The sequence below is a fragment of the Oratosquilla oratoria genome, chromosome 7, assembly GCF_046742065.1.
Source record: "Oratosquilla oratoria isolate Oo_2021 chromosome 7, ASM4674206v1, whole genome shotgun sequence".
In the NCBI taxonomy this organism is placed as follows: Eukaryota; Metazoa; Arthropoda; class Malacostraca; order Stomatopoda; family Squillidae; genus Oratosquilla; species Oratosquilla oratoria.
The window spans coordinates 10,849,440-10,861,518 of record NC_134783.1 but is presented as its reverse complement, the minus strand read 5'-3'; positions in this window follow the sequence as shown (position 1 = coordinate 10,861,518).

Sequence of the window (12,079 nt, the reverse complement as noted above, 5' to 3'; positions counted from 1 at the left end):
TATGACCGATCTATGGGTAATATTGTGACCTTTCACGCATGCACACACCCAGCTCCCCGCCCACGAGAGCTGGAGTAACGACTCGCAGTGATACTGAAATTATTTCAGCCCTGGACAGGATTCGAACCCGGACCTCAGTAGTGGCAGCCGGGAACTCTACCAGTGCGCGCGCGTGCGTGCGTGTGTGTGTGTGTGTGTGTGTGTGTGTGTGTGTGTGTGTGTGTGTGTGTGTGTGTGTGTGTGTGTGTGTGTGTGTGTGTGTGTGTGTGTGTGTGTGTGTGTGTGTGCTCACATTCGCATACGTGCGTATGTGTGCGATAGAAAAGAGTGACTGACCGACAGTGCGGTAAACGAGATGTAGAATTTACCTTTCGTCCCCTCCCAACACACACACACACACACACACACACACACACACACACACACACACACACACGGCCCACACACACACACAAACACACACACACGGTCCGGTGGCGGATTGGTAAGGCACTGGCCTCACAAGCCGGAAAACCGAGGTTCGATTCCCCGGCCGGGCGGAGACAAGTTGGGTTTGTCTCCTTTCACGTGTAGCCCCTGTTCACCTAGCAGCGAGTAGGTACGGGACGTTAGTCAAGGAGTTGTGACCTTGCGTTCCCGGTGTGTGGAGTGTGAGTGGTCTCAGACCCACCCAGAGATCTGCTAATAATGAGCTCTGAGCTCACTGCCGTAGGGTGGTGTCTGGCTGTCTCGAAAAGAGGCTGCAGCAGATCCGAGGTGAATACACGCGCGCGCGCACACGAGTCCAGCACGTGATCTATTTTTCAAGCATAACCTACATTTTATGACATTTCATTTTTTCACTAGTGACTACCCTCATATATCGCACTGTCCTCATCTCTCATGATCATTAAGTAATTCAAGTTTTTATTTCAATAAGAGTTTACGAATAGTTGGGTTTAGAAATAAATTGAAAATGAGGCATTTTAGAATCGTATTATCAACAATGTCCATTAGAATAAAATAAAGTTTGTCCTTACAAAATAAAAGAAAACTAATAATATTTCCGAGGGTAAAAGAAAACAAAATAAAAGTGAGGGGGTAACTATGAGATATTACATAAGATATCAAAAACAATATGCTTATCTCAATCAATCAATCAATCATTGAACCATCCTGAGTCTACTGCTGAACAAATGTCTCTTTTATACCATACCATGACTCACACGACTGCGCCAGCCTCTGCCACTTCACTCCTGAAAAACATCTCTTACTCATCTCTTCGCATTCTGTCATCTCCCTAATGCATACTTCCCATCTCGCGGCGTCCATTCAATAACGTACTTGCTCCATCGCTCATTATTCGTTCGCGCTAACTTACCTGCCCAATTCCTCTTCCTCTCTTTTACCGCCTCCACAATAATTTTCACTCCAGTCTACTCTCTCTCCTGACTTGTTTTCGTTCTGTTTTTCAGCGTTATTCCCACCACTGATCTTTCCATTCTCCTATGTGCACTCCATTACCTTCATCAGTTTCCAAGTTTCACATCCGTAAATAATGGCTTGAAATATACACTCATTGTAGACTTTGCATTTCATACATAAGGTAGAGAGCATTTCATGATCTTTCTGTACTAACCAAACATTTCCCAACCAATTGTGATACATCTTTTCATTTCATTATTATAATTTAGTCACTTTCACCATCTGGACTTAATAATTATACTCTTCAACTTCTTCAAGAATCATCATCGATTATAAAATATTTACTATGAACTTTTGTGTTGAACATTACTTTGGTTTTACTCTTTTTCATTTTCAAAGGGTAGTCACCAAGTCTAGGTGCAACTTTGCAAATTCTCTCTTCTTAATGTTATTTATTTACATGAGAACTATGTTTGAAACAAATAACTTATCTCAAAAGTACTATTTGAGGGACTTTTTGACAAAAATATTCATCGTTTGCTAATCTGGATTCTAAAACAGCAGACAGCGCCATCTCTTGCTATTAGTTGTGATGACATCATGAGTTGTGTACCAACCCCAAGCGTTCTGTAGCAAAACAGATGATATTCAGCGACATTGAGTTTTTCATCGTCTTTTGAAAGTAGTCTCGACTCCTTAAATATCTCAGACAACAGCTAAGATATGTGGATAGACAGCATAATTATGGGCTATCAAATTGAACTGGAATAGCTCTCTGAAGAAGTTTTCATGTTGGTGCATCATTGGTGCTTACCTGTGTACATGTCGGTTCTGCAATGCTGTCTTTGGGCATTCAGAAAGCATTCAATGTTTTTGAAGTGTCTTCCTACACAACCCTGCAGCACGTTCGCTCTACCCCTCCTAAATGCTACTGTAAGGCCAGGGATTTAATTGAAATGTTTTATTCGTTCACTTGCATTTTTCTACGAGATTCTAAACGTTAGACATTGTGGGTACCACTCTCACTCCACTCTTCCGTGACGTCATGAGGACGTATTTGTATGTAGGCATAGACTAGGAACCTTAGATTGAAAAATTCCCACCCTACAGTTCAGGATTCCACTAGGGAAATATTTTTAGGGATTTGTGGCGCATAAATGTTGCATCAAGAAACGAGATAACAGAACCTTGACCTATATTACAAAGTGGTAATCACTGTTTTATCAAGAGATCGAACATTTGGGACATTGTGTGGTATCATGCGTGGGGTTTAGCCAGTTCTAAGCCGAACTCCCATCCCTAACAGGTATGTTAATGTTTTCAATCGAATATATATATATACCCGTTTGGGGTATTGGCTGCTTGTTATTGTGGCAAAGTAGCATGTAGTTGATACTTTAGGGTCTATATGGGGCGCCCCTACGGATCAGAGCCACACATCATTTTGTCTATGATAGAGGAAAAATATATATATAGAGAAATGATGACACTTTTATACTACGACTGTCCCTCCGTTATGCTGTCCCCCAACCCCTTGTTGCTGTCCTGTACCATTTCTCTGAGTATCCTTTTTTTCTGTGGTGGGGGAATTCCCTGTGGTGGGGGAATAGAATACTGCCACCAAGTAATTCCACTTGGATCGTAAGAGGCGAGAAGAAAGGGACAGGGATTGGGACTAGGCATCCTTCTCCTTGTAGCCCCACAGGGGACATTCCTAAACAAAAAAGAGAAGGCATAAGAGGGTCTGGGAGTTTTCGGACCAGCACCCTAAGGTTTGGGTCTTATAATGTGCGTGGATGTGGTACAGATGAGAGTAAAAGGGAAGAGATAGGTAGTATGTTTGTGAGAAGAAAGATGGATGTGTTGGCTTTGAGTGAAACTAAGTTAAAAGGGAAGGGTGAGTGTAAGTTTGGGAGTGTAAGTGGAAGGTTATCAGGAGTGGAGAGAGGGCGAGGGAGGGAAGGGGTGGCTATTCTAGTAAGTGAAGAGATAGGTAAACGGGTAGTGGAGTGGAAGGAGGTTTCCTCAAGGATAATGTGGATGAAGGGAGGCCTTTTGGATAGATTTAAATGAGTGCATAGAGGATTTAGGAAGAAATGTCAATTTAATAGTACTGGGAGACCTTAATGCTAGGGCAGGAAATGGTCCAATCGATGGAGTGGTTGGGAAATGTGTAGTTCCAGGAAAGAATCGTAGTGGAGAGTTGATGGTGGAAATGTGTCTAGAAAGAGAGTTGATGATAGCAAATACAGTGTTTCGGAAGAAAGTCAAGCATAAGTACACATGGGAGAGGGTGGTGGATGGAAGGGTGGTAGATAGAGCGCTAATGGATTATGTAGTGGTAAATAGGATTATGATAGGAAGAGTTAAGGATATACATGTCCTAAGGGGAGAGGGTGGGGGAATATCAGATCATTTTTTGGTGGAAGGTAAGTTGAGAGTGGAAGATAGATGGAGAAAGAGGAAAGGGACAAAAGGTAGGGAGGTTCTTAGAGTGAACTCTTTGAATGAAAAGGGAAAGGAGATGGAGTACGAAAAGAAGCTGAAGGAGGAGTGGGAGGGAGTAAAGGATAGAGTGGAGCTGGGTGTGGAGGAGGAATGGGGATGGTTCAAGGAGGGAGTCATAAAGTGTGCAAGGATGGTGTGTGGAACAAGAAGGACAGGAGGAAATAGATGGAAGGGTAGTGAATGGTGGGATGAGGAAACAAAGAAGGTTGTAGAAGAGAAGAAGCGAGCTTTCACAGATTGGTTACAAAATAGGACGAGGGAGTCATATGAGAGGTACAAAGAAAAGAAAAGAGAAGTAAAGCAAAAGGTAAAGGAGGCAAAGAGGAGAGCAGATGTGAAATGGGGTAAGAGTATGAAAGAAAATTTTGAAAGTAATAAAAAAGATGTTTTGGAAAGAAATTAAGAGAGGAAGAGGAGGCAAATCAAGTAGAGAAGAAAAGGTAAAAGGTGTAGATGGAGAGATGATAATGGAAGAGAAGGCAGTAAGAGGAAGATGGGCAGAATATTTTAGGGAGTTGCTTAATGTGAAGGAGGATAGGGAAGGAAAGATAGCTGCAGTGGGAAATGCGAAGAAAATGAGGGTGATGAGTGAGGAGAATGGAGGAGAAATAAGGAAGGATGAGGTGAAGGCAGTTGTTAAGATGATGAAAGCAGGTAAGGCACCTGGTCTGGATGGATACCATGCAGAATGTCTGAAAAAGGTAGGTACAGTGATGGTGGACTGGCTGGTAAGGTTATTCAATGTTTGCTTGAGAGAGGGTAGAGTGCCGGAGGACTGGAGGAGTGCCTGTATAGTTGTACTTTACAAGGAAAAGGGGGACAAGTGTGAATGTAGTAGTTTCAGAGGGATTAGCTTGTTAAGTGTAGTTGGGAAGGCTTATGGGAAGATCTTGATTGAGAGGATTAGGAGAGGAACAGAAGGAGTAATTGGTGAGGAACAGTGTGGATTTAGGACGGGTAGAGGTTGTGTAGATCAGATCTTTGTGGTAAGGCAGATAAATGAGAAAGCTATAGGAAAGGGGAAGGATGTTTTTTGGTCTTTTATGGATCTGGAAAAGGCTTATGATAGGGTAGACAGGAAGGCACTGTGGGAGGTTATGCAGATATATGGGATAGGAGGAAAGCTTCTAGGAGCTGTCAAGAGTTTTTAGGAAAGTAGTAGAGCTTGTGTCAGGATTGGAAATGGAGAGAGTGAGTGGTTCGAGGTAAAGATGGGACTTCGTCAAGGATGCGTTATGTCACCCTGGCTGTTCAACTTATACATGGATGGGGTGGTGCGAGAGGTAAATGCAAGGGTAGTGGGCAAGGGATCGGAGATGGTTAAAGGAAATGGAGAAAAGTAGGAGGTGAGCCAGCTGTTGTTTGCGGACGACACTGTGCTTGTGGCAGGATCGGAGGAGGGATTGAGGAAGTTGGTGGCAGAGTTTGGGAGAGTATGTGATAGAAGAAAGCTAAAGATAAATGTGGGTAAAAGTAAAGTGATGAGATGTACAAGGGGTGAAAGTGGCAGTAGACTGGAGGAAGTGGATAGTTTTAGATACTTGGGTGCAAATGTGGCAGGAAAAGGTGGAGTGAAGGTGGAGGTACAATGTAGATTGAGAGAAGCGAGTAAATGCCTTGGTGGATTAAAAAGTGTAATGATGAATAGACATTTGGGAATGGATGCTAAGAGGAGACTGTATGAAGGAGTGATTGTGCCAACAGCACTGTATGGGGCAGAAACATGGAACATAAGAGAAGAAGAGAGAAGGAGTTTGAATGTGTTTGAGATGAAGTGTCTAAGAAGTATGATGGGGGTTACTAGGCTAGATAGAGTGAGAAATGAAGAGGTGAGGAGGAGAACAGGGGTGGAAAAGGAGTTGGGAGATAGGGTTGATGAAAGAGTATTAGGATGGTTTGGACACATGGAAAGAATGAGTGAAGAAAGACTAGTGAAAGAGGTATGGAAGGCAGATGTGGAGGGAGTGAACATGAGGGGACGTCCTATTTACTACTCTCCAGTAGAATTCTTCTTTTTCTTATTCCGTTCTGTTCTCGTTTTTTTTTTTTTTTTTTTTTTTTTTTAGCTTCTTGCCTTTTCATTTTTTCTTCCTCTCTTTCCTCTTTATTCATTTCTCTTTTTATCCATACCTTTTTGTATTGTTCACTTGCTGCTAGCTTCCCTGTTTTTGCTAAGATATTCTCTGCTGTTGTTTGTGATCTGAATTTAATCTTAATTGGTCTGGTCTTATCTGTATTATATTTTCCGAGCCTAAACATCTCTTCAATTTGTTTCATGATTTCAGGTTCATCTTCCTGAACTAATTCTAGTAAACTGGTTACTTTTTCTTTCTCCTCTTTAATTCTTGTGGTTCTATTTTGGTTAAATTTCTCTTCCATTCCTAATATAATTATACATTTCTTTTTGTCTGCTAAGTCTCTTACTATATTCTCCTTCTGTCTCATCACTTTAATAACTGAGTCTTCAGTTTGTTCTTTCATTTGTTGTTTAATTATGTCAGTAAATGCAGCTTTACTGTTTTCTTTGATTTTTCTCCAGCCCTGTGCTTCCTTTGCTATGGCCTCTTTATTGTCTTTATTATTCCTCTTTAATTCCTCATTCTCTTCTTTAACTTCTTTTAACTGTCTTTTTAATTCTTCTATTTCTGAAGTTAAGTTTTTGTTCGCCTTCCCTAGTTCTTCCAATCTTTCAACTCTTTGTGCAATTTTGGCTACATTACCGAACCCGTTCTCCCAATGCTCGGTCATCTTATCAAATTTCTCCTCTAGTCTTGCCAATCGGGGGAGGTTGGTATCCCCCCCCCTCATTAAATCCCTGGAAAAAAAATTCACCTTCCATTGTGCTGTTCTTATCAATACTTCTAATCTTGATGCTTTTACTGATATTTTCGATTTCCCCAGTGTCGTCAGCTGATCTTTTGTTTACATTTTTCCTGCTGTCAGGGGGAGCCCGTTCGTCTCCCTCATCATTTTCTTCTATTTCCCTCAGTAATCCCTCCCCTTCTCCCCTTTTTACTACACCACGAGAAATCCCCTTCCCTATAAATACAGTAAGGTACTTCCTCGTAGTTGAGATCCACGAAAAATGCGGGGTTTTTTCGGAGTGGCCCACAACCGATGAAAAGTGTGTGTGTGTGTGTGTGTGTGTGTGTGTGTGTGTGTGTGTGTGTGTGTGTGTGTGTGTGTGTGTGTGTGTGTGTGTGTGTGTGTGTGTGTGTGTGTGTGTGTGTGTGTGTGTGTGTGTGTGTGTGTATGTATATATATATATATATATATATATATATATATATAATATATATATATATATAAATATATATATATATATATATATATATATATATATATACATATATTATTTGACTGTCGTCCTCATACGTAGTGCTCTTGATCGAACACGATTTTATACCTCTTGCCCATCCATTCATTGCTATAATCGTAGTAATCATTTTTGACATAACATATTTTGGGTGTCAGAGGTGGCACTACACTACAAACTTTGTGAACAATGTAGGAAGTTAAACTGTGTCTGCCCTGTAAGAGAACGTGGTTTTATGTAACTTAAATTACATGATAATTAGTGATGTTGAAAGTCCTGGCAACACACTGTCTTCCTAATTTACCTGTCTTCTGTCTTATTTAATCTTATTTTCCCTTTTGTTATATTTATTTTCTCTGTGTAATTTTTTTGTTATTTATCTATTCTCCTGGTTTTATTTTTCTAAGCTTAGGCATCAGACAAATTTGATATAGATTTCCAAAAACAATATCTCTTATTATTTGTTTTGCATATGCTTTTAAAAAATGACAGAATTATTGTAAGATAATCTAGCTCTCCATGTATGTTCTGTACGTTAATAATATCATTGTTGTTAGGTGGTTATCGTAAGCTTTCTTTTCCTACCTTTCTCTCTGAATTCTATATGTTATTGATGTATTATTATTCTCCAATTCTTTTCTCCTATCCCTTTCATCCCAATCCTTTATTTTTCTCAGTAGTTCTTTCTTCACTTTCATAATTCTTAAATTTGATATCAAATAGCCTGCGGCACTCGACATGATCACCATTGTGAGAATCTACACCGTGTGAGATCGAAACCTTTATTGGTACGACGTTTCGGTTGTTACAGCTTTTTCAAGTAAAGACATATGGCAAACACTCTGAGTACATATAGGCCGACGGGGAAGGACCTGGGAGAGGTTATCAGGGAGGGGTGGGTGGTAGGTGGAGGGGCGGAGGGGGGTGAGAAGGGGACGGGTGGGACTTGGTGGAGATAAAGGACATTTCGGACAGTTTGTTGAAATGGACTAAGGGGGACATTTCATACATTTGTATAATGCGGGTAACAGAAGGATGATAGGAGGGGCGATGTTGAACATGCCTCTGTTCTGCTCAATGGTTTTGAAGCTTTGAATGGCGGCCGATTCCAGGCATTTCCTCCTCACCCTGTCTGGTTCACTAAAAAGAAGCTCTGCGTTATCCCAATCCATCAGGTGGTCGTTGGTGTTCCGGTGGATAACACAGGCGTTGGTGGTGATGTTGTTCCGGGAATCGTAGCGATGCTCCCGGATCCGGGTCTTCAGGTCACGGGAGGTCTCGCCGATATATACTTTATCACATCCAGCACAGGGTATGCGGTAGACACCAGCGTTTTTTCCCCACATCTCGTCCTGGCTGTCACTCCTTCTAGAGAGCTCTTTGATAGTCCTGCTGGACTGGCCCACTACCTGAATGTTGCAACGCCCAAGTGTCCGGGTGGGATAGAATCAACACAGCGCTCCTAGAGGTCGGACGTCTTGTTCTGGGTGGCAAATGAAACTAGGGAGGCACAGTATACATATATAATATGGCTAAATCACAAAATGACACGAACACAATAGACAAGCCTGCGGGAGGCGTGAACGTGACTTGTCAACTGGCTTCCGACGCCACTCATCCAGGGTTGCCAGATTACCCAAGCCATGCCTTGCGGCATTTGATAAAAAAATAAATACGGAATTTAGAATATATATACAAAACACACAGAATATAATACAATATAAATATACTTAATACACAATACAATTATTACAATAAATACTGAAATAATACAATGTATGTATTATACACCATGCCAACACATCGCTCGGCCCGCGCCCTCGGTGCCCACACCGATCAACCAAGAAAAACTGACCGAGGCAGAGTATAAATACAGGCAAGCCACACACAAATCACACGCACAAGTGGCAGACAGAAGTGTGGCACACATGGAACTTAAGCAAACCCAAAACATTACACAAATACATATACATAATTGAATAAATAACCAATATATACAAACACAAGAAAAAGGACATGGAATTGGATAAAACACAAGAAATACAAGAAGTTTATACACAAATACACATGCACAATGATAAAGAAATGTACTGGCGCCAGTAAAAAAAAATACATAGGACAATTGCCGGACGTCCGGGATATGAAACATGAAACAATACAAAATACACAATATATAAAATACACGTGAATTAGACAATAGACATAGGACAATGGGAAGAACAAAACACCATTGGCAGAAAAATAAGTTTGCAAATATAACAAAGATTACATCCCCTACCACAGGTACGCTAAACCCAAATGAGTCTGCGCCCAAGAAAATACACAATTTACAATAGTAAGGGCTAGGGGTACAAAATTTCACAATCCAATTACATACAAATACATACAAATACACAAAAATACATACAAGAGGCTCACTCGACCATCAAGGCCTAGCACTTCGTGAACGTAGATGATACGAGTGGCCCACAATGGGTGATACAATGGGAACATTGAGTGTTGGGGGAGGTTGGGTGAATGCAGGTATGGGCACCTGCGTCTTTTTAAGCCTGTCAGAATGGCAAATCTCACTAAGACCCGTAGATGGGTCAAAAACCCTGAATTTGTTGGGATGGAGCTGTTCTGTTACTAAAAGGGGACCTGTGAATTTACAATTTAGTTTGGATTGGCGGTCCGGCATGCTCCTAAAGACATGATCCCCAACAATGATGTTCATAGGCTTAGCACGACCATGTTGGTGTTTTAACATGTCAGCCTTGGAAATAACAAGTTTGTCCTTAACAGACGCATAAATATCATGCAGCACATGATCCTGAAGTTTACTGTAGTCATCCACATTGTAGAGGGGACGAGCAGGACTGTCAAGCATGTCATAAGGGAGTCGTTTCTCTGATCCAAAGACAACATAGTGGGGCGTTTTTCCCGTGGAAGCGTTTATGGTGCTGTTGATACAAGCACTAACATGGGGAAGCCAATCCTCCCAAGACTCATGAAAATGACTAGCAAGGTGACGTAAGATCTCCAAAATTTTCCTGTTTGTCCTCTCTACAAGACCATTGGACGCCGGATGATAAGCAGTAACAAAAGTTTGTTTAATGCCGTAACGTGCACAAATGCCTGCCAAAACCTCGTTCTTAAATTCAGCCCCATTATCACTAAGGAGCACCGAAGGAGTGGTGTATGGACACAACACATGGGAAACTAAAGCATGTGCTACAACTGGTGCAGATTTGTTACGTAAGGGAGCTAGGACCACAAAACGACTAAAATTATCCACACATACAAGGACATACACAGAGCCCTGTGTGCTACGAGGCAGTTGCAAAAGGTCTATAGCTACAGTCTGAAAAGGGCGAGAAGGAATAGGGTACTCTAAAATGGGAGCAGTGCTCGTAGAACCTTTGTTCTGGGCACAAGAAATACACCGGGCCACATGAGAGGCAATGTCTAGTCGCATTTTAGGCCAATAATACTTCTTCCGTGCCATAGCCAGAGTTTTGTCACGACCTGGGTGACCAGCCTGCGGGGCATCATGAGCAAGGGACAAAACAATGGGAACTAGAGACTCAGGGATCACCAGCTGCGCCACATCCTGCTCAAACACTTCCACATTGCGAATGAGAACTTCGTCCTGCAGGGAAAATTGGTACAGAGGTACTGGTAAAGCTGGTAAGGTGGAATCATCACCAGACTCCAAAGCATAGATGACAGCAGACCAGACAGGGTCTTCACGCTGAGCTTTTATCAGATCCTGCAGGGAAAAGTTATCAATCACGGTAACAGCAGCAACAGGGATATTCCGTGAAAGTGCATCAGCAACATGATTAGCTCGCCCGGGCAAATGCTTTAGGGTTGGATTGAATTCCTCAATCGTGAGGAACCATCTGGCTAGGCGACCTGACAGATTCTTTCCTTGAAAAAGCTGAGTGACAGCAGTGTGGCCCGTGTAGATTGTAATAGGATATACAAAAATGATATCACGGAAGTGCTTTAAAGCCCACACCACAGCCAGGGCCTCTAAATGAGTAACAGAGTAACGGGACTCAGGCTTGTTAAGAATGCGACTAGCATATGCAATAACATGAGGTCTACATCCTTCTACTTGTTGCATAAGTACAGCTCCAATACCTGTATCAGAAGCATCTGTACAAATAGTAAAGGGGATACTATAATCAGGGAAAGCCAATACAGGTGCTTCAGTAAGAGCAAGCTTCAAAGAATCAAAACTTGTCTGATGGACATCACGCCACTGGAAGGAAGTGTCCTTCTTGAGAAGGCGAGTGAGAGGGGAAGCGATTGAAGCAAAGCCTTTAATGAATGCACGATAGTATCCTGCAAGTCCAAGGAAGGACCGTACATTTTCAACCAACTTCGGTACAGGGAAGTCTCTGACTGCCTTGATCTTTTCACCAGTGGTATGGGTACCATGTTTGTCTACAACATGACCTAGAAACTGGATACTAGCCTTGAAAAAGGAACACTTGGGTAAGTTGAGTTTTAACCCAGCTTCAGCAAACCGTTGCAAAACCATGGATAACTTAGAAAAGTGGCTCTCCACATCTTTGGAAACAAGAATCAAATCATCCAGGTAAACAAAAAGTCCATTCCCAATTAAGCCATGAAGTATAGAGTTAACTAAACGCTGGCAAGTCAAAGGAGCATTCCGCAAACCCATGGGGCAACGAAGCCATTCATAGTGCCCATTGGGAGTCGAGAAGGCCGTGATCTTACGAGACTTCTCCTCCAGGGGTATCTGCCAAAAACCTGCTTTTAAATCTAAAGTGGTGAACACTGTATTACCATTGCCAATGGACTGAAGAAGCTCGCTTAAGATAGGCAGAGGATAATGAT